Source organism: Thrips palmi, unplaced genomic scaffold (assembly GCF_012932325.1).
Source record: "Thrips palmi isolate BJ-2018 unplaced genomic scaffold, TpBJ-2018v1 HiC_scaffold_16, whole genome shotgun sequence".
Lineage (NCBI taxonomy): Eukaryota > Metazoa > Arthropoda > Insecta > Thysanoptera > Thripidae > Thrips > Thrips palmi.
The window spans coordinates 14,054,769-14,078,064 of NW_023144625.1; the positions used below are offsets into that span (position 1 = coordinate 14,054,769).

The following is a 23,296-nucleotide window of genomic DNA, read 5'->3' on the forward strand; positions in this document are numbered from 1 at the left end:
ATTTTGCCGCCGTGTTCGGGCGACACTATTACGAGGGCCGCGTGAAAAATGCATCGCGGCTTTGGCCGGGACGATGATGAAACACAGCGCGGCACCGTGCCTTCGGCTCGACGGCGGTGGCAGCGCTGTTTGCTGCTTGTGTACTACAGCGCGGATTCAGTCAGAATCGCATTTGCATCCCGAGACGACCGAACGGAAGAAAAAGGACGCGTCGAGGGAGTGCGTTTAGCGACGCGGGGAAGGGGAGGGGGTCTGACAGCGCTTGCACCCGGACGTCCGGTCCCATTGGCCCGTCGAACCGGACGCAGGTGAAGGACGGCGACGCGAAGGACAGCGGCGCCGAAGTCGAAAACCGGTAACAGATCAGAGACTGAAAACACGTCGAGCTATTTACCCCGCGCGAAAACTTGGATTCCAAACGAATTTTATTTTTCTCTGCCGCCGTTCCCCACTTACAATTTAAACTCGCCGCGCCGTTCGTGTTCCCGGGGACGAGGCCAGCGCGGCACGCAGCGCAGCCCGGCCTGCCCGGCCCGGCCGCACGACGATGCACTTACTTGAATTACGAGGCGTGCCGCGGACAGCGAATGTTATACACCGAATCGCGCGTATACATACATGCATGGCCCCGCGCAAATTTATGGCCGACCCCCTTATTAATTCCAGGTTCAGCACTCGCGTGTGATTGGTGTATCGTGTGCGCACTGTCGACCCGTAATCCCGTGACAAGATGGATGACAATCGGACCTTCTCTCCCTCCTCCTCCGTCCCCTCTTCTTCTTCTTCTTCTTCTTCTTCTTCTTTTTCTTCTTCTTCTTCTTCTTCTTCTTCTTCTTCTTCTTCTTCTTCTTCCGTACGGCTTCGTGATTAGTCCCGTGTTTAAATATTGAGAGTGAAACGACGGAAACTGTCCAAAAAAAAAGCTAGGTGGCGTGAAGCATGGGAGAGGCGGAACGCGACTTTACCATTAAAATGATGACGTAATTGTGTGTGTGTGTGTGTGTGTGTGTGTGTGTGGAGAGAAAGTGACGACTGAATTAGTTTGTTGCGTGTGGAGCGTTTATGCGTCGGCGCTGCAATGCACCTTCTGGGGATATTATTCTCTTGGCTCTGACACCAGGCGTCACACACACACACACACACACACACACACGTGGCACGGCTCCTCGTCACCGTTTTGAGGCGGCTTGGCTAGTGTATGCAGGTGCGTGGTCGTGGGCGGGGCTGTGCTGCAGGCTGCTGCTGGGGCGACATAACTCACGAGCCTGATTGGCTGTCGGTGGGCGAGTGCTGCCACCGCAGCCGGCTCGCCCTACACGCTACGTGGGGGGGCGTGCAGTGCACAAGTGCTCAGGGGAGCAGAAATCAGCCACGGAATTTCCAATCGTTACCATTTTTATGTGATACGTGAATTTTACTGTCTACTCATTGTGAAAAATTGCCTACCGCTAGGCCTACATCCATGTCGCTTCTTACGGGTCCAGCAAACGTTTGCGAAAGAGAGATTTGATTTTGATTTGATTTGATTTATTGTTAAGGACTTACAAACAAGCACTTAAGAGTGCCACTGGCATGCAAGCCCGCCCTCCAAATCAATAATTACAAATTCATGATAAAAATAGTTATAAACGAAAAATAGAGATAAACACTTATATGCTTGTCGCAAAGGACACCTTAAACTAATGGAACAACATAATTAATTATACAAAAATAGTTTGTACTCTAATTTGGTTTTAAAAGAAACGATCGTAATCACTTATAAACTAAAGGAACAACGTAATTAGCTTGTATAAAAAATATTTTGTCTATTTGGTTACATTATGAACAAGAATCACATCACAACAGACATGGTCGCATGAGGTCATAAGGAGGATAAGCTCTTTTCAACGAGATTTTTCACAAAGTTAACAGATCTGCCCAGGTGCTCATAAAGGTGGAGGTCGTTCCACATTTTGCTAGACTGTAGGAGAAATGAATTATGATATTTTTCTGTTCTGTGAATAGGTATTTGTAACTGTAACTTGCTTGACCTAGTGGAGCATCTATTACTTGTAGATATAAATTTGTATTTCTCAAATAAGTATGCTGGGGTTTCTGACTTAATAATTTTAAAGACCATCAGAGCAACAGCCAAAGCCCTTCTATTTTCGATTTTTAGAAACTGTAACTTGTCATAATAGGGTGTAATGTGCTCAAATCTGGAGGCTCCAGTTATGAAACGCACACATGCATTTTGCACTCTTTGCAGTCTAGCATTATTACAGTCAGTAATATCAGTAAAAAGTGCAGAGGCATAGTCAAGATGAGGCATCACCAGGGTCATGATCAGCATTTTCCTAATATTTGGAGGTATAAAAGAGAACGACCGCCTCAGCTGTGCTAAAGTTCCTAATATTTTCTGTATTAACAAAGTGCATTGGTCGGTCCAGCTCAGTGATCCATCGAACAACACTCCTAGATTATTAACAGTACTCTTATATGGAATGACACAGTCATTGACAATCAGCTCTGTAACAGTCATCCTGGATAAAATATTTAGAAATCTTTGGGATCCTAATATAATGGATTGAGTCTTTGATACATTTAGCAATAAATTATGCTTTTCACAATAATCTATTATATTCACCATATCGCTTCTTAGATAGTTCAAGTTATCATCCAAGGCATTCAAAGGAAAGTGAATATATAGCTGTATGTCATCAGCATACATCACGTATTTACAATGCTTTAAAACAGTAGGGAGATCAAATAAATATATAAGGAACAGCAATGGTCCCAGCACACTGCCCTGTGGTACCCCTGTGGTGATCTCAGCCCAGTCAGACATTTGATCTGATGCCACGACAACTCTATGACAGCGCATGGTGAGATATGACCGGAACCAATTTATAGCGGACTTTGAGAAACCTAGGCACTCCAGTTTGGTACATAGTAGTTCATGATGGACACAGTCAAAGGCTTTGCTTAGATCTAACAACACCAATAAAGATAGAAGTCTCTTGTCAATGGCTTCTCTGATATCATCAGTGACTTTTAGCAGTGCGGTAACAGTACTAAAACCCTTTCTAAATCCAGACTGGTTTTCTGCAAAAAGCTTTTTATCATTCAAAAACTCTGTGACTTGAGAGTGCACTAGTTTTTCCAGAATCTTACCCAGCACGCACAGTATGCTGACTGGCCTGTAATCCTTACTCTCTTTGGGATTTTTCACCTTTGGTATTGGTATAATATTGGCCCTCTTCCATATATCAGGATACAAACCATTTTGTAGGCTAAAATTGAACAGATGATCAAGTACAGGTAACAAAGCTGGTAAGCACATTTTAATGAACAATACTGAGATACCATCCACCCCAACAGCCTTTGACTTTATAGAGTAAACAGCTTTAACAATTTGCTCAGGTAGTACATACCTAAAATGGAATTTATCCATAATATCAGACGACTTATCTTTTCCTGTTCTCATCTTATATTTCAATACAGTATCACGTATAAGCTCTTCGTTTCTTACAGATGATACGGAGGCATAATGTTTATTAAGATCAGATGCACCCACCACTGGGTCAGGGTGTTTATCTTTAGACTTGCCTACATTTAGAGATCTAATTGTATTCCAGATCGACTTGGAGTCCCTTCCATTCTCAAACTTCTCATAAAAGTATTTCATCTTTGCACTACGAATCATTCTTTTCACTCTATTTCGGGCCCTTTTAAAATTATCCAAGTCATCCGGACTGTCGGTTCTGTTGTGAATTTTTTTGAGCTTATTTCTCTGTTTAATCAGACCTCGAATTGTGTTATCCATCCATGGAGCAGAATTTTTCTTTATGGTCTTAGTACTTACAGGTGCATGATCATCCATGAGTTTGTTGAAGATACAATTAAATTTATCCACTTTGTCGTCTATATTACTCTCCGTATAAACTTGACTCCAGTCTGAGTTCTCTACATCACTTAACAGTTCCTCCACGTTTACCCTACTAAAGTTTCTAAAAGTTAGCTCTTGCTTAACATTACGTGGGGTGGACAGATCAAAAACAGCACTAATCATATCATGGGAAGAAAAACCAGAAGCAGAGGTTTGTCCACACGTGACTAGTTTGTCAGGACAGTTACTGCAAATAACGTCTAAAATAGAGTCACAATTATTAACATGGTAGGTTGCCTGATGAGGAACACAATATAAGTTACAAAGACTAAGTAATTCAGGCACTACAAGAGCATCATCCCCTCCCCTGCCAAAACCTGCATTGAGGTCCCCACAAAGAAAAGAGTATTTGAATCCTGGTGAGAATTTATAGAATTCCTCGATAAAAGTACTCACGTGACCACCCTTTGGCTTCCTGTACATAGCTGCCAGCAGAATTTTATTTGTACCCACCAGAATGTCAAGCAGAATAAAATCTGGCTTCTCGTAATCTCCTTCTGAAACAGACAGTACTTTCACAGAGTATAACGTTTTTACATAGACAGCCACTCCACCTCCATTTCTTCCTATTCGATTGGCTCCAAACATTTTGTAACCTGGAAGCTGAAGTACATTTTCATTATTTCTAAACCACGTCTCAGACACCACTATGACATCAATGCCACAGTCAGAAAAGGTATCAATAAATTCAGATTGATGTGAAATATCTCTTAACGATTGAGCATTTATATGTACAATTTTAAATTTAGTTGGTTGTTCCGCAGTGATTTTCTTAACATAATCTCTCAACATCAAGACATTTCCCACACTCATAGATTAGGCATGGCACGTTGGGAAGCTATCAGTCAGCCAATTCTTACATGCTAAATAAAAGAAAACATTTAAAAGTAATGAGAGCAAAAAGTCACATTAAGTATAAAGAAAAGATACAAAACATAAAAATAAAACAGCATATTATTACTAGCTAGGTAAGAGAAAACATTTGTACTTAGTAGGAGATAAAAATAAAATGAAATATAAAAAATAGAACTAAAAGTAAAACACAACACAACATATTGAAAAGAAAATGAACATAAGTAAACGGAGAGAGAAAAATAGATGAACAGCAATGAAAGTGAAATATAAAAAAATAGAACTAAAAGTAAAACACAACACAACATATTAAAAAGGAAATGAGCATAAGTAAACAGAGAGAGAAAAGTAGATGAACAGCAACAGTGTATAAGAGATCAATGTTGTAGCTCACTGGGTGGGTGGTTCTTCATAAGTTTGTTGAGGTCCCCGTCACTCCTGACCCGGAAGGGTCTGTCCTTGTTCACCTTGACCAGGATCACTCCATCGATGGTCCACACTGCATTGTTTGAATAATGTGACACAGCAGTTTTCAGTAGGTCCATTCTCATTTTAGTTAAATCTTCACGTATTGTGACTCCAGTTCCTTTCAATCTCTTCTTCGCAGAGAACAGGGACGAACGTTCTGCATAGCTGACAAATTTCACAATGATAGGTCTCGGCCTTTCTCCAGCTTTACCGATGCGATGAGATCGGTCAATGTGATAATGTTCCAGGTGGAGACAGAGAGAGGGAGAGTGTACGCGGACGATCCGTTGCCAACTGGTGGAGTGGCTCGCTGAAGGCAACTAATAAAGCGTGGCGCTGCAGTGCCTATCGTGGGAATGGATATCCCAGCCCGGCTGGAGCCTGAGGCGGCCTGAGGCCAGGGAGGCCTGGCGCTGCGAGGGAGGCTGCCTGGTTGGCTGGCTGCCGGCCTGGCTGTGCATGTGTGGCCGGGAAATTAATGAAGTGGCCAGGGAAACGGATGGGCGCGATGCTGGCGCGATGAGGCCGCGGGCCGCGCCAGGCAGCGATGCCATATCGAACCGCAACAGTACCGCCGCGCAATATTATGGCGGGATGGAACTGTTCCTCTTTTCAGAGTAATTGGGTCGCAGTCTATTTTGCAATTACCACTCTATATGGCGCCGCGCCCTGCCCGCCCCTTTTGCTCTGCCACCCGCCCCTCTGACACGCACGCACAAGGACACACGTACGCCTGTCACACACACACACACGGCTGGAAACATTGTGGCGTCTCTGGCGTGAGAGTTTGACCCAATTTGGGTGACAGCTTTGAGCCGCTGTGAATGCATTGGCCTCGCTGAGCTTTATTTCTGTGGGCGCCACGGGGACCTCGCTGGCGGAATGGATGGAGCACATTTTCTACCCGGGCATCAGCGTGCACCGTGGGTCGGTCCCTTCGAGGCCCCCGTCCCTGTGGGCAGGCAGCAGGTGGCGACTGGAACGGACTAGAAGCAGCGGGACGGGGACGGGGCCTTCGAAGAGGCCATCCTGGGGGGGCACCTGTTTGCACTGGCCGTGGACGTACTACCCGGGGTGGAGGCACAGCGCGCACCGCGTACCCGGACCTACCCGTCCCTGATTGGTGGCCTAATTGGACAGTCCGTCCCAACCCCTGTGGGCGGAACGGACATCCCGGCCGCAGTCCCCGCGGACGGCCGGGGGGCATAGCACACGCAGGCGGTGCTGACTCCAAACTGTCGGTCCCATCGTTCCATCTCTCTCGCACCTATGCCGGACGCCCCATGGGTGGAAGAGAGACAGACACCCTTCACTCGAGACAAGTCCACAGCCGGTCCCACCCCAATCAAGACGCCTGTTGCGTTTCGCTGCCGCTGGATTTAGCCGCGAGGCCGTCGCTTTCGAACGGCCCCGTCCGGCCGACGAGGAATCCGATTTCCAAATCAATCGACAGCTTAGGAGACAGAGTGAAGTGCTCATCATTTTAGCCGAGTGGGTCGCTGGCCCCACGAGCCACCCCGGTCGGAGGAGGCAGTCGGACGGAACCGCGCCAAGCGTCGCCATGGCGCGAAGCGCGTGTGCCCCCTCCCCCACTCTCGGAAATCATAATGAAACGGCGGGCCCATCGAATACCGTTTTCGGGGCTGCAATGGCATCTGGTGCCTGCCATGGAAACAAGGCTCCACTGCAAAAAACAATAAAGGAAAATTAATCAGGGATTTGAATATAGTTGAACAGTTACGAACTAGATGCACTAACAGTCCACGCAACTCACACCGATGTGTACATTCAAATTGTTTTTGCTTGTTGTTCTTCGCGAGCCTCGTAAACACATTTTTTTTTAAATAAAATGAAATGACGTGACTTGTCTGTTTGTTGGTGCCTAAACGGGAGCAAGCTGCGGCGGGCTCAGGTTGACACCTTCACGACTTTATGCGCCAGACACGGCTCTCTTTATTAAGTATATGCAAATTAGAGCCGAAAACTGGAAAGCACGGGGCGGCCTTCTTGCTTGGTGTGGTTTTGAAAGGGAAAGGGGGGTGGTGGTAGCTGGGTCAAGAAATGGAGCGCTGGAGGGGATGGAAAATGGAAGCAGCAACAGACGGCGGCTGTTCTCAGGCTTACTTAGAGGTCATCCATAATGGACGGCCCTACCTGCTTGCTTTCGTGCACGGCCACGGAGTTTGGCTGGCAGGGGTGGATCATTTTTACAGTTTCAATCGACAACTGGGTCACGGAGCGCAGAGCTCACCCCAAACAAAAGGATGGAGCGCGCTGTGCCAAAGTTGTTGAAACCTCGCAGAATAACGTGGCCGTCGGGGGAGTGGCACGGTGCGCTGTCAGGAAGTGAACACCCGCCCCGAGGTGACCCGTCTAAGAAGATCCTCGACGTGACCCGAGTAGCCAAAGGGACACAACACCGCAGCGAGAGCATCTTGACGGGAGGAAAGGGTTTTATGGGCAGGCTGGGAAGGCGAGGGTGAAGGCGGCTCGACTCAAGTTGAGACCGTTCGTTCGAAACCAGCGTCGGTCCCTGGCACGGCCGAACTGGAACTGGAACGGGTAAAGGGTGCGAGGAGCCCGGCCCTCCGCGGAGCGCCGCGCCACGAGATACTTTCAATCCATTACGGGTCTCACTTGATTCTTCATATTCCAATGTAAAAGCTTTGAACAGCAGCAGGGTGTACCACCCCGACGGTGGGACACAGTGAGTGCAGGGTATACACAGACACAGACTCCATTGACACAGGCGCGTGTGCGATACCGCAGCCCGCGCTGTATCGGGACGTGTTGGGGAAGGCTTCGCCGGGTCGGTGACACCCCCCCCCCTCTCCCTCCCCGCCAGTGAGCGCCACGCCGCCTCAGCACATGGCGTGATGGACGAGCGCCCGCGCACCGGCGGATAGGCCACCCGCAGGACGGGCGCGCGCGACGGGCCTGCACGGCGGCGACTGCAGGCGCTGGCCCCCGCCTTCCTCTACGCCACCACCGCCCCGCCGCCGAGTGAATATCATTTGCGTTGCAAACAAAGGGCGCAGCCGGGTCGTTAGGACGGGGCGTCCATCAGGGAAGCAAATTATGCACTGTCAAAAAACAGAATTCGGTCGCGTGACGCCTCAGCCAGTTTTGATTAAAAGTGAAAGGGGGGCCTGTGACGGACACTATCGTGCGGGGAGGAGATAGAGCCCCCCCCCCCCTTTCCTCACGCTGTCCATCCATGGCCGTGGGTCGGACGGCGCTCAGCGCTTGGCATGTTATTTCCGGTCCAGAGGGGCTCCGGGGGCGGGGGGCGGCGGCACGGGAGAGGAAGTGAGAGGGGCTGAGTCGTCTGCTCGCCGCGCTCAGTCCTCCGCCAGTCCCTTCCCGATCCGACTGAGATAAACTGCGTACATTTCCAAGGAACTGTCCAGAAACATTCGCGCGCGTCGTGTTGTTGATATTTTTGTTTCGCTTTTTTTTTCGAAGGTCCTTTTTTTGTGTTTTGTTCTTCCGGCCGGAAGCCAAGTGCCATCCGTCTGTTTTACAGTGCGGCGCCCGCCACGCCGCCGCTGCAGACGGAGAATGCTGCGCCTGTGACGACGCAGACGCCGCGCTCTGGGTCCCCCTTAACCATTCCCCCACCCCCAGCTCTAGAAATCCGTCATAAATTGTTGTGCGCCTGAAAATGATGGCTCGCGGGGTCGGCAATGCCAAAGTATTGATTAAGGGCTTAACTCTTGCTTTGCCTTGTTGCGGGGGGCCCAGGCCCGGCCCAGGGGCGGCCGAGGGGCCGGCCGGGCGAAAACGGTTGCCCCGCCACCGTTATTGTTCCGTTTTCCGGCCCGCAGCAGCGGCGGCGGTCGGTTCCGGAGCCACACACACACACACACACACACACACGGAGGGGCGCGCCCGCAGACGCAGGAGCCGCGGCCAGAAAGTTTGGATTGCGGGAAGTATTTCACGTGACGTCACGGCCGCGGTCGGTCGTGCATTCGGGTAGAAATCGGGGAAAAGGGGGGCGATTTGGCCCGTGACTCCATGCAGAGCGCGATGCAGGCCCAACCTGTTGGCGGGCACGGACCGCACGGACCGCGCGGATGGACGATGCGACCGCATGCCATGCAGGCCGAGACAGACACCGAGTCCCGTTGAGGTTAGATTGCCCAGCCAGGTGGGTCGTCGGACGAAAAGGGGCTAATTATTCCCCCGCGCGTTCAAATACAGTGCGTCCCCCTCCTCCTCCACCTAAGAGCAAACTTTTTCTTTCAGGAATTCTCCGGCGGTGTGACGTAACACCTGGACAAACGACACTCCTTCTCGGTAATTCAATTTCTTTCCCGTCCGCAGCGCGACAGACAACCGCCTCCTGAAAACAGGGCCCACCTGCCCCGCAAAAATGAGACGACGTTTCGGGAGCAGTGTCGGGGCCCTTCCTGGCCTTGGTCCTCGTCTCGGTATTGGCGTGGTCCTTGCCTCCGTCCGTGACGTGGTCCTGGCCTTGGTCCTTGCCTTGGTCTGGTCCGTGCCCCTGGTCCTGCCTCCACGCTCCGGTATTTTCTTTCCAAAGTCCCCTAATTAAACTTGGTCTTGCAGGAGGCTCAATTAACACAATGTGTTTGTACAAGGTGGGAGCACGACAAGGAGCGCACACCTCTGTCAATACCGCAGTGCGGTCCCACTCCGCCAAACTATGCGGTGGAGGAAGAAGCGCCCGGAGGGGAGGGGAGAAAGAGAGAGCGGCGTTGTGGCAGCGAGACAGAGCGAGACAGAGCCATCGGGGGGCGGCGGCGCGGCGGGTAGTTGGACGAACATGCAAGCTAAGCAACATTTTGGATGAGCGCTGTGGTGTACAGGTGCAGAGATCTGCGTGCTGAAGGCTGGTCGACAGACAGACAGACAGGCGGGCGGGCGGACAGACGGGCACGGCAAGACAGAGCGGCACACTGACAAGCGGGGTGTGGGTAGTCGAGGGAGGTAAAGTGGTCCCCCTCGGCGGAGCCATGGCGGCGCCACGGCGGAGCCTTCGTGTCTTTGGCACGAACGGATGCCGCGCGATTTACCATTCCCTCGCCACGGCGTGCGTCGCACCTGCTACGGCCCGCCCCAGCCCCGCCCGGTCGGTGAGTAGTGTATCCCATTGTCTGCGTCGACACGCCTAAACGATTAGGGCCACCGCGCTCGTCGAATCCTAAACCATTTCAGATTACATTTTAAATCTTTTTTTATGATCACGGACAGGGGCACAGCCACCACACCTGCCGAAACCAAAACCTGACATTTATATTCCGTTATTCAGACCTTGTCAGAGGGAGTTCCAATGTGCATTTTTTATGACCCCAGCACCTTAAGGTATTCTGGAGGCACCCCTTAACGATTCAACAGAACTTTATATCAACCAGAATTAAACAAAATCCTACTTTTCCAACCACTTTTTTCAAAAATGCGTGAGTCTGGCCGGCTTCTGGACGAGGGAGACTCGGTGGCGATGACTCTGCCTGATGACGTGTGTCACGAGGGCGACTGGGGAGCAAGGGGCCCGGGCGCGATGATGCAGCAAAGCTTCTCCCCCCTCCTTTTCCTCTCCTCGCTCCTCCCCCGTCCCGCTGCGTTTATCTGGGTCACACGCGACTGGCAAGTGGGTAGGTCCGCCCGGGGGGCCGTGGGCCGCGCCGTGGGCCTTTGGGTGCGTGCTGCGCAGTGCTGCGGCCCAGTGGCCGGCCTGCCGGAAAAAGGAAACCGCCACACTGGCCGCGCAGTGTTATGAGGACGAGCGCGGCGTGGTACCAGATGACTCGAGATGACCCCGCCTTTAGGGACCTCCCCAGGGACCGCGGCGGCCTGTTCGTTTATTTTACGAGGGCGGCACTAGCAACGATGGTCCGTCCGGCCTAACAGCGCCAGTCCAGCAGTTAGCAATAAAAGTCGGCACTTCTAATCAAGAATGGCGTCGGAGTGATGCAGATGGAGCCACTCTCTGCTTCCGTTTCGTTTTGCAGCAGTCTTCACCGTCTCTGAAGTTCCATCCTGCCAGCTGCTCTCCGTCAAGTAGAAAAATACCAAGTGATACTGGAAAAGGAACACGTGGTACTTAAATGTTGCGACCGATTTAAAAGGGAACTATACGCGCGAGTGTACGGTGGAGGCGATTCCTATCAATTATACGCAAAGGCCGCAGCCGCACCGCGCGCCCGCTGGCTGCCACACTGCCCCCCCCCCCTCCGCCCCACGCGACGCTCGCCACCGAAATTCCGATTGCTGTTTTGCCGTCGTGTCGCCAGCTCGGTCCGGCCGCTTGGCTGCGAGCGCCGAGGCAGTGCCGTGTGTTCGTGACAGCCGATAACGGCGTCACGCTCGTTCGTTACGTGACGCTGCTTCGTTACTGCGTGACGACGCGGGCAAGATGAGCGTGACGAGCGTGACGAGTAATGAGCGTGACGAGTGAGACGAGTGTGACGGTTTGGGGAATCTGTCAAAGTGTCGAAAATCAAATATCGCTCATTTTGAGCGGCCACTGCGTCCAATCTAGATGCGGTCAAAGGCCTCCCTCAACGCCCTGGTATTCTTTAGACCCTACCTTTCCATGCCCCGCTTGGGGAAGGCCTTGACCGCAGCTAGTTTAGGACCGGTAGCCCCACAAAGTTGGCCAAAAAGCGATTAAATGTCTAAACGCATTTTTTTGCTGACTTTGGGCGGCTACTGCGTCCAATCTCGATGCGGTCAAAGGCCTCCCTCAACGCCCTGGTATTCTTCAGACCCTACCTTTCCATGCCCCGCTTGGGGAAGGCCTTGACCGCAGCTAGTTTAGGACCGGTAGCCCCACAAAGTTGGCTAAAAAGTGATTAAATCTCTAAACGCATTGTTTTTTGCTGACTTTGGAAGGCCACTGCGTCCAATCTAGCTGCGGTCAAAGGCCTTCCTTAACGCCGTGGTATTCTTAAGGCCCTACCTTTTCATGCCCCGCCTGGGAAATGCCTTGACCGCAGCTAGTTTAGGGTCAGTAGTCTCACAAAGTTGGTCAAAAAGTGATTGAATCTCTAAATGCATTCGTTTTAACCGCTGCCCGCACACTGTTTTTCTGACGCTGCCCGCCGTGCCCCGGTTCCCCGAATTCCCCCCCAACCACCACCAGCCACCTCCACCATCAGCACGCCGACACTGTATTCACCTCCCGCGCCTCACCGCCGCACTAGACGAATTGCTGCCGGCCTGCCAACAGATTTTTATCGGGCTACATAAATTGTTTGTGTTTACATCCCGCACTACTCCGCGCGCACTCCGTCCTGGCTCTCTGCACCTCATCAATAATGCGGGCCGATCCACCGCGTTGCGTGCACTGCGTGCGTGGAGTGGGCGCGCCCGGCCAGCCTGACCGTTCCTGGAATCGGCTGGGAGGGGGCGCGAAAAACGGAACGAAAATGAAGCGAAATGGAAAACGACTTCTCGGCGACGGCGGCGGGCCTTTTTCGGGATGGGCGAGTCAAGTTGGCGCTGGTGTTCCGGCGACGCTGCGGAGCTGTTCCATCTAATTTGGGAGACGGTGCCGCCCACCTTTTCAGGAATTACCGCGCTCGTGGGAAAACTTGCTTATTTTCCGGAAGCCGTATCGCGCACAGTGGGGGGAAGCGGAAGACGGCGAGCTGCTATTCCGAACCAGCGACCAACACCCGGCGAAAGGAAACAAATTTCAAAATGGCGGCGCCGGTGGACGAAAAGCGAAAGGAGGACACGGACGTTGCTGACTCCAAACACACAGCGTAGGCCGCTCTTTGGAAAGCCATTCAGGTCCCGAAGTTTGTTTTGCCCGGATGACGAGGCCAGACTGCCGTCGATCCACGACAAATAATTTCTGTTTGAATTTCCCGCGCACGTGTCGCACTTCCACACGTGCCTTGCCGCGCCCTGACCTCGGTCTACCCCCCTCCTGCCTTTACCTTTCCTCCTCGTTTGCCTTGGCTTCGGCCGGAGCCCCGAGTCATCACGGCAAACCTCGCGGGGAAATGGTGGGACGTGCGGCCGGCAAATCCGGGCCGGTGCGGCCCGTGCACACACCGAGCGGTGCGACTTCTCCGGTTCGCGGCCGAGCCCGGGTACACTGGACGTTGAGGCACAGAAAAAGCGGCTGGGGTGTGGAAATAAGAAGAGTCCTGGTGCCACGCAAACGCACAGGAAGTCATTGCCTTGTTGTCTCTTCCTTATGACCTACATGTGCCTCTTCAACCCCCCTCCCCGCTTCCGCACTCCCCGTTCCTCTCGTACAGTCTCTCTCTCTCACACTTGACACTGCAGATCCATCAGGCTAAGGCCGTGCGCGTGTGTGTGTGATTGAGTAGTATATCTCCACTGATGGACCGAATCGCTCTGCCGTCCAGGAGAATGCCACACAGCTCAACCCCAGATTATCTCTCATTCTCCCTCTCTGACTGCCTCTCTTTCGCCCAACACTATCCTCGCTCTCTCTTTCTGTCTCCCTCCCTTTCCTTTAGTCTCACTGGTGAGACCTCCAGGGCACTTTTCTTCTTCTCTAAATATCAAAATGCCCCGAAGCGAGAATAGATGACAACAACACGTGCTCTCTCTCTCTGTCTCTCTCTCTTCCTCTCCCTCTCCACTTTTTCCGAGTTGTGAGGAGGGACGAGACCTGGAGCGAGAATCCACGACCTACAACTGGAGGGGAAACACATTTAGAAAAAAGCGTGTCGGCAGATGAAGTGGCGCGCTGGTTTCTTATAAATTTGCTCTGTATTCATAAACAGTGTCACAGCGACCTATTATTCATACTCCCTTTCAGAGTGCGTTATTTATGGGCATGTCCTGCTCTGCTGCGCGGCCAGCGCGACGTGCGTGCGTGCAGCGGAATGCTTCCCGAGTCTTAACGTGAAACGGCGTTAACTGCCTTCTGTGCAACTCCACAAGAAGTATTTTTGTTGTATTTTGTCCTTTTTTTTGGTTTTACAAAGAGAGGAACTACCGAAACTACCCACTACTCTGAACACTAACCTAGCAAGTGGAATTTCTATTGAAAAAAATTGTCTTCTATCTTCGACTTATTTTAAAATTTACTGATGGGTAAGTTAAAGGAATTCGCGGAAGACCAACTCTCTGCAGGAATTCTTTTTTACGGTGGAGGAGCTCGGGTCGGGTGTCCAAAATGTGGACTTCAAACCGTGTGGCGCTGGCGACGACGGGCTGATAAATATTCGGGCGATGTTGATGTTAACTTATGCCCCCCACCAGTTTGTTCTATTTCCGTGTGTGTGTGTGTGTGCGTGTGTGTTTGCACGTCTGCATACATGCGTTCCCTGGAAGGGGATGCCTCCGTGCACGCCACCGCATTAATAGTATCAAAACCAGGCGGAGGGGGGAAGGGAGCGGGTTTGACCACTGCCCAAGAAAACATCCCCCTTACTCCTCTCACCCTTTTTCACATTTACAGGGATATATTCAGAAACGGAGGACGCCTGTGCACCACAGCGAGACGCTCACAGTCCCGATGAGCCTGCCGCTAGGAAGCCCCTTGCCTCCACGTCTGACTTGGTTTGACTTCCGTCGCGAATTAGTCCAAATTCGGCGTCACCGTTTGTCTGCGAGCGCGGGGCGGCGCGGGGCCCCCAGTAGGCACCACCGGTGGCGCTGTAGTTGTTGTTGCTGCTGCTGTTGTTGCTGCTCACAAGGCGCAGCGCCAGCCCCGGAAATGTATTCCGGAAACACTATTGTGTTTGGGCTAAGCGCCGCTGGGCGGGGCGGGACGGGGCAGAGCCAAGCGGACCCTCCCCTGCCCCTCTCGCGCAATATTGTGTTTGTGTTTTGAACTCGCTTCGGAAACGGTGTGACTCCGCCGCCGTCCTCGTCGCGCCCGAGCGTGTGAATGGAGGAAGTGCGAGAGAGAAGCCTCCGCCGCCGGGTGGCTGCCAGCCCTGCCTGCCCCGCCAGCCCCGGCAGTGCCACCACGCCTTCTTCGGAGTCGAACCTCACAATGGGTCTGGCCGGGTCCAACATCGATCAAAGTGAACAGGCAGCCTTCTTGGAAATGAAGTGGATTGGAGGGTCGCAGCCAAACGCTGTTTGCCCACCTGCCAGGCGAGTGGGGCAGGGGAGAGAGAGGGGGGGGAAGAGCAGCGCAGCCATCGTCTTCCGGGAAATAAGATAAAATGTGGGACGTTATAAAGAAAACCAATTCAAGCGGTGAATGCTTTTTAAGGCACCAGAACCCCATTAAAAATTCAGAGGGTACCTCCCCACGTACCCGCTGTACTCATTGAATAGAGATGGGAGGCGCGCGCGCGCACACACACACATACACACACCCACACACACGCACTCCCCTACACAACACCTGTACGCGTTCGCACTCAGGGAAAACGACTGCAGAGACGCTAAAGACCCGTGTCACACTAGTGAGTGCTTTACGAGACGTGCCACTCCACTCGGCCTCGTCTGCTTGTGTGTGTGTGCATGTGAGTGCGCGCTCGAGGGGGTGCAGTGAGATGTACCCGCGGCGGCTCGCAATATCGTTCGGAAAACGTCGAGCGGGCCAAAGGAAATTGTATGTTACAGCGGATTTGGGCCGGGCCAGGCGGGGCAAGGCGGGGCGCGGCAGGACCGGGCCAGGCAGCCTGGATGCGATGGGATGGGATTGGGATAGATAGTGAGGTAAGGTGAAGTGCCAGCCGGGCCCGGCGGCACGGAGGGGCAGCGGAGGGGTGCAGGGGAGGTCGGAAAGGGGAGAGGGGCGCCCGACGCAAGCGGCCTCCTGCTGGTCCGAACATCTTCGGAGCAAACGTAACCGAAAGGTATAAAGCTTTCGCGGAACTGATTGTGAACCAGGACGAAATCTAGGGCCGGCTCGTAAATACAAAGTGGGATCCAAGGGACGAGCAGCGAGTCAGAGGAACGCCATTTGAGCGTGTGGCGGCGCGAAGCAGGTCCATCACAGCCCGCACCTCGTTCCCGACGAGTTTGCACCGCTCGCCCCGTTGAAGCGCGGCACCCTCGAGCAGGCCCCGGCGAGGCAGGCAGGCCCTCCAAGCTGGAATGGGAGCGAGGTGTGGCGTCGCCGCGCCTGCTTTGGCCGTGCGCTGCCGCCGCCAGGCCGCCGCCGCGGCACTCCAGGGCCCGGCAAATGACCCAGGCCAGGCAGAGCTTCGCCGGGGCGCCCCGAGTGTTTCGAACGATGACACGGCTCCGTCATTTCGCCTCGCGACGGCCTGCGCCAGACTCGAGTGCACTTGGACGCGAGGGCCTTTCACGATTCCAGAATCAATCGACGGGGAGCTGCAGAGGTACCCGACGTCCGCCCGCCCCACCCACTCGCCGAACAGACAGGCCGACGGACGAACAGACCGGACAGACAGACAGACCGACAGACAGACACCTAGACGGATGGATGATCCTGCCTTATCGTGTTTCGAGGGCCAGCACCGCGCCGCCCACCAAGTCCTGTATGTTGCCACCGGGAGTAACATGAAGTGACACGAGGGGCGCGGGCAGGCTCGGCCCTCGGCGCGGCACGGCGGCTGATGGAAGTGTTGGCACGGCGTCGCCACCGCCACAGCATTAGAGGCAGCGAGAAAGGGGGTAATATGTAGCTCGGTTTGTGGAAAGAGAACGGAGTTCGAAGGGGAGGGGGTGGGGGGATGCCGCTTGGGCCAATATCGAAAGTGACAGGCCGGGGAGGGACTCGGGGGGGGGGGGGGGGGGGGACAGGCGGCGCCCGTCTGTGTCGTCGTCTGCGCGCTCATTACCCGGAAGCATTGGAAACGGCCTGCCCTGCATTGGGCGACGTCTCGCTAGCGTCTCGCGGTCCTGGGGCTCCAGCTCCAGCCCCTCCAGCTCACGCTAGAAAAAAAATCTGTGTGGACAGAAAAATTGAATCCCAAAATCTCGGACTGAATGGCGTGTCTCTCTTCCCTCACGCCACTGATGCATTGCATTGCTACATGTGGTTGATGGCCAATAAGTGGACACAACAACAAGAGCAAGCTCCGACGAGTGTATACATTTGGCCACTGACACGGACCCCGCGTCCATCTGGGACGGCCGGCCTGATTGGCAAATGATTATGTGGGGGCCTCGTTTGCATACGCTTCTTGTGCTGATTGTTTGGCTGTAATGGTCTGCCGGGGATGAACCTAATGACGGGGCCACTCTTTAGCATGCGAGGGAAAGGCCGAAACGTAAACAAACCCTGCGGGGTGATCAGCCTGATGCTGCTAACTGGAATTACCTCCACGGATTTCTACCTTTTTTTACCCTTGTGGCTCTCATCAATTATTTTGGCGAGGAGTAACGGACGCTGTTGACATCCAATCCCTGTGGCTGTGCTGCCCGTCTGTCTGTGGTAGTGCTTGCACCGTGACTCCCATTGATCGGTACCGAAACCCCATTGATCTGATACGCTGAATACCTAAAGGTGCACTGCCGTGCACTTGAAATCAAAGTCTCATGGTGTAAGGTAAAGTGTCCACAAACCGCGTGAGCAAATCTCAGCACACAAGGAGTCTGATCCTCGTGAATGTTAGCAGTTTCCGAGCAGTTCGTCACGCGTACAAGGAGGGGAGGGACTTGTCATATTCAAATGCGCGATGCGAGGTGGCACTGCCGGCGGAGGGGGGTGGGGGGCGTAGGCGAGGCGGCGGGCTGCCGGCGACAGGTGTCTTGCATCATTGGCATACGTGTCTGCCGGCGCGACGTGTACGGACGACTGAAATGCGCCACACTGTCGATAAGGCTGGGGGAATTAAATTGAGTCGGCCTGGCGAATGGAAGCGGGTTGGGGCGAGAAATGCGCGTGCCTCCTCGTGACTCGCTTCCCTTCCTCGTCCCCCCCGGTTTGGCGGAGACACCAGGGGAAGTGTCAGGCTGGCTGCTCCACTGACAATTGGCCGTAATCATAAAAGAACCTTCTCGCGCCAGTGCGGAACGAAAGCTGAAGATGCGGCGGTACTTCCACGGGTATGAAAGCCCTTGATGATGCGGTTGTCACGACGCTGCTGGTCTCAAAACCACCTTGTCCACAGTGGTTTGGCAGCCCGTTATTCCCGCTTTGATGACAAGGACCTTGGAGCTCTTTTTAAGTACGTCTCATCTGTGAAAACTTCTAGAGTAGGACTTGAATCCAACGCATGATAGTACCTCTGAATTCCTCTTACGACGGGGAATCCTTGAGTGTTACCATGTGTTCAATTGGGCCCCCCTGCAGCACTCCAGAGCTCAGGAGGCGTTTGCGCCTAGGCAGGCGTTCAGGCCCACTGTTTGTGGCCGGGGCGACAGATTGATGTGGGTGTGCTGGGCTGCCCTGCACGACCAATTACCCACTTCTGATGGACCCCTGGATGGAGCGGCCAGAGACACCGCCCTGGCGTAACGCAATAAACTGCTGCAGGTATCCGTTCTCGACATAAAGGAAGCTTTCTTTTATTGCGTGCGAGTGACTCGGGGCACTTTCTCTTGCTTTTCTTGGGGGGCTCAATAATTCCTGCGACGTTCATCCGACTAGCCCAGCAGCAGCAGGGGCCAGCACAGCAGGGCGGCGGCCCCAGCCTCGCGAAGATGGTTTCTGGCGGTGGTGCCCCGGTCCGCCCCGGTCCGCCCCGGTCCGCCCCGGGCAGCACAATAGGCCGTCTTAATCGAAGGCGCTTTGCCAATAAATTTCAGCCGCATAGGATCAGATCGAACGGTCGCTACGCAAGGGGGCTCACAGGGCAGCCTCACTCACACACATGCTCTCTCCCACGCACACAGACGCACGCAGAGTCCCACCAGCACACGCAGCGTGGGAAAAGCAAGGGGCTTCGTCGTGTTCTGCTGATCTCGCTGGCCAGGCCGCGGTACGGGCTCCTTCGGGCCTTCGGTCTGGGCCTTCGGTCCGGGGCGCCGAGCCGCCCCTGGAAAGAAGGCTCAAGCCTCGGCAAATCCCGCTGGCTTGTGTTGCTGTACGTCATCCCACCTCTGCTGTCTCGCCAGACTGGGCACAGTCACGCCCAGAGCCCCGCCGCAACGGGCGCCAGTGCCAGAGCCCGTTTATGCGGACCAAGGCACAGTTAAAGATACTCATTTCTAAATTTTTACTATTTCCGGCATATTGGCAAACTATTCTCAGGAAGAAGTGATTTGTCAATTGACCGTCGTGTGGTATGTATAGTTCTATCGAGTTGTATAAAGGCGGTGCACGAAATTCTCTTTGCTACACTGTCCCGGTAAAGTAACACGCCGCAAACCCGCAAATTCGAGCGAAACGTCACTGCCTAACTTTGTTGTCTTTGCGGCTTAGCACGGTCTGTGTGGGACTTTGGCCAGGACCCGGGGACGCGCACGTATTCGAGTTGAAGCGTCCCGGGTGACTTTGAGCGCAAATTTAAATCTGGCGGTAACTTGAGCAACGGCGGGAAGGGGACAGGGCGCTGGCAACGGCTCCTGGAGGCCAGCGGGTCACGGGCGTAGCCTCGCGTAGCCTCGCGGCCCCTCCAGAGGTGCTGGCTTGGGTAAGGTCCTCGCAGTGCGGCAGCGCGGCAGTGCGTCGGCCTGGAAACGCTGATAGTAGTGGAGGGCTATAAGGGTAGGGCGGAGGAGGACTTTCAGGCACGGCAGTAAATTATCTTCATTTTTAAGTAGTTTGTCCTAAACGTCAGATTCACTACTGCCAAAATCCATACTGCCTTTTTTGTTGGCAACTTCAAAAATTTTCCGAGACGTAGATTGTAAATTTTATTCAGTCTCCAGTTGTACATTTGGCCGCTCAAGTTGCCTTAATGAAAACTTCATCGAAAGTGTAGGCAGGGCACGCTGTCAGGGCGGTGACGGGCACTTTTGCAATGGGATCGAGGTCGCGCTGGCCGGGACATACCAGCACAGCACTGCGTCCGCCGGACGCTGTTGTGAGTGGTTCGTTTAAACACGACTCGTGTCCTTGGCGGTGGCGGCAGCCCGAATTCCTGTGCAGCGCCACTGGAAGTTGGTCATCGACGTCGAGGAATGCGCCTCTTCGCGTGACACTAGGGTAAATCCACTCTGAAATTTTCAGAGTTTCTGAGACTCTGACTTATTCCAGAGTTACAAGAGACTCTGAACCAGAGACTCACGAAATTCGCGCACCCCAGAGTTAAAAGGCCAGAGTGTAATCTAGAGTTCAGAGTCAGAGTGTTATCCAGAGTTTCTGATGTCAGAGTGTTATCCAGAGTCTGTTGTCAGGTGCCAGCATTAAGTTTCAGAGTCTTAATAATGATAGAATATCTTGAACAGTGCTTGGTCTAGAACTGCCTTGGAAGTGTCCCTAGGGGCTAAAAATCGAGTCCGAGCCGAATCTGCAATCCATTTTTCGCTACCATCAAATGTACCTCAGCATACCGGGCCAATACTATCCGATCAGATTGAAATTAAAACTGTCCTAGTAAAATAGTCCATAGATGACACCTACCAATTTTCATCAAAATACAAAAACTTCCCCAGTATGGCTTCGTCATTTGGAATATCTAACTCTGAAACTCAGACGATGGCTCAAACTCTGAAACTGTGAACCGGACTCTGGAACTCTGGATTGAACACTTAACTCTAAAATCAAGGACTCCAAAACTCTGCAACTCTGACGCTGAACTCTAGAACTCTGAGCGTAACTCTGCAACTCTGACGCTGAACTCTGAAACTCTGAGCGTAACTCTGCAACTCTGACTTGAACTCTGAAACTCTGACCTGAACTCTGAAACTCTGAGCAAAACTCTGCAACTCTGACAAAACTCTAAAAATCCAGAGTGGATTTACCCTAGTGGACCTCCAGGCGACCGCTCTGCTGGGATGGGTCCCCGCGCGCGCATTTGCAAGTCACTGGCCGCCTGACAGAACAACGCATGGGGCGCGCGCTCCCACGCCACATGCGCTGTTGTGCCGCGTGACAGTCTCGCAACGGCATGCAAATGTTCCGGCTAAAAATGCACACGCTGCGCCGTTTGCCGCGATGACAGTTGGGGTCACCGGTCATAGCAGGGTAACCGGCGGCAAGTACGCTGTTGTGTCCGATGACCACCCAGTTCAGAGTTCGCCAAGCGGAGGAGCGCATGGCAGATAGGTTGCGACTCCGTTTTGCAGGCACCCCGCTCGCAGCCGCACCTGCTTGGACCGCTCCCGTGCCGACCTGGAGCAATTACTGCTGCTTATTCATGCCGAGGCCCAGAGGCACCCAGAGGCCTCTTAGCGCCTTCCGGAGCCTTTCCAGGCCAGGATATCAAATTTCTGCTTCAAACGCGGCGAGCTGGCCGCCGTCGTTTGGACGCACTGGTCGCTTTGGGACGCGACATCGTCGCGCTCTCTGTCTCTCTGACGCACTCATCAGGCAGTGCGAGAGAGAAAGAGAGCGACGGAGTGACTCTCACCTCGTTCCTCCTTTCAGCCCGGCAATGAGCTCTCAAAGGCGCGTTTGCGAGACACTTTATTTTTCGCTAATTAAGTGCGGTGCCGGGGCGCCAGGCCGGCGGGGCCAAGGTCGCCCAAGAGGTATTACGGACCCCGAGCTTCCCTCGGTGTCCGGCCAGCCGTGAAATTCTGCAGATTAGGAAATTGTTATTTTCATAATCCCATAAGGTGCCTGGACGACCGGCCGGCCGGTCACACAACAAAACACTGGGGGTGAACAAACCCGTCAGGCCGCTGCCCTGGCGTTTGTGCTGTGAAGTCAAACTCCATACGAAAAAAACCCTAATCTGCTAGAGGAAAATGTATTGAGAAGTGGACCCCTTTCGTACCATTTTCTCCGCAATATGGCACTAAAAACATGTGAGGAACGTACGTCTTTATATACACACCTTTTCATTTACGTCACTCCCTCCCCCTCCCCTTCTGCGACCTTGAGATCCCCTTGAACTGGAAATTGAATCGACATTGTCTCTCTCCTGCCTTGTTTCAGGTTTGCTGCCGTCGGAGGCCCTAGGCAGTGCGCCGCTCTTCACATGTCGCTGGCAATTTAACGCGTGAGCACACCAACGTGCATGAGACACATATCGTCTAACTATTTCCGGAACCTTGGAAAGGTCCTCTCCAAGCAAAGGCAAAGAGTGGGAGTGAAACCGAGGCCCCCGAGGAGGTCTTCAATACCACTAGGGCACCCATTGCGTGCCGCCGCTGTATCCCTTTACAGCACAGTCGCAGCGCAAACACACACACACACACACACACACACACACACGCTCATTGTTTGCATCCTGCATGGTGCAAATGCCGGCCTTTAACTGCGCCCCACTAGCGAGTCTCAAGTGCCCGCTTGTGACAATACGCGGGGTGCGCCGCGCCGGCCCGGCTCGGGCCCGGCCTGCCTTTCTGTTCTGGGTCAGAGCCATCTGCGAACGGCAGCAGCGCCAGCAGCGCGAGCATGGCGCACGGACGACATGCGCCCGGCGATGCTCGGTGGCGCACGGGGCTCAGTCCGACTCTCCGGTTTGTTCATGTTCTCTTCCTGTGTGCTCGGCCTTGAAGGTCCAAGATGGGATTGTGTAAGAGCCAACAGAAGGAACGGAGAGACTTACGAGACCGTGGCACGTAACTTAGAGCCAGAAATCCGAGAAACTCAGTCGAAAAAAGAATGTCTTTAAAAAAATTCTCCTTGTCGAAACGTAATTTTTGAACTCACACAATGAGAGCACACGGCCAAAATTCATTTATTCAGCGTAGACAGTGACTCCACATCACGGAGTGCACAGCAAACATCTCCGAAACCCGTGCGGCACGAAACCACTGACGTGCATCAAGGCCTTAACGACCAATCCAGCTAATTAGCGTTCCAAGCAGTGTACCTTGCGGGACACCCGGACGCCGGAGCGGCGCCGGAGCGGCGCTGGAGCGAGGCTGGAACGCGGAGGCAGCCCTCCAGTCGGGCTCCAGGGCCGCGGGGCTGTCCAGGACGGCATAGCTCCAGGGGATAGATTACCTGGGCGGTCGGCTTTGGAATGTTGCCGGCCTGGCGCGCTGGCTCCGCCCCGGCTTCGCGCTGGCGTGGGCGTGTTGGCACGTTGGCACCCGCTGGGCCCGGCTGGCTCGCCATTAGTCATGACGCAGCGAATGGCCGCAGCCAGTGGCATTGTTCAC

General features: G+C 53.6%; 1 protein-coding gene across 4 annotated transcripts in view; it reads left to right on the plus strand.

Moving 5' to 3' along the window:
- LOC117642785 (hemicentin-1) overlaps window positions 1-23,296 on the plus strand; it is a 205,769-nt gene that overhangs the window by 67,385 nt on the left and 115,088 nt on the right. The window contains exon 1 of one of the 4 annotated variants that reach the window (XM_034381327.1): window positions 22,071-22,185. The exons of the other annotated variants lie outside the window; for them this stretch is intronic. The gene's annotated coding sequence lies outside the window, so the exon portion shown is untranslated. Of the gene's footprint in view, window positions 1-22,070; window positions 22,186-23,296 lie in introns of those variants that run through there. 4 annotated transcript variants of the gene reach the window in all.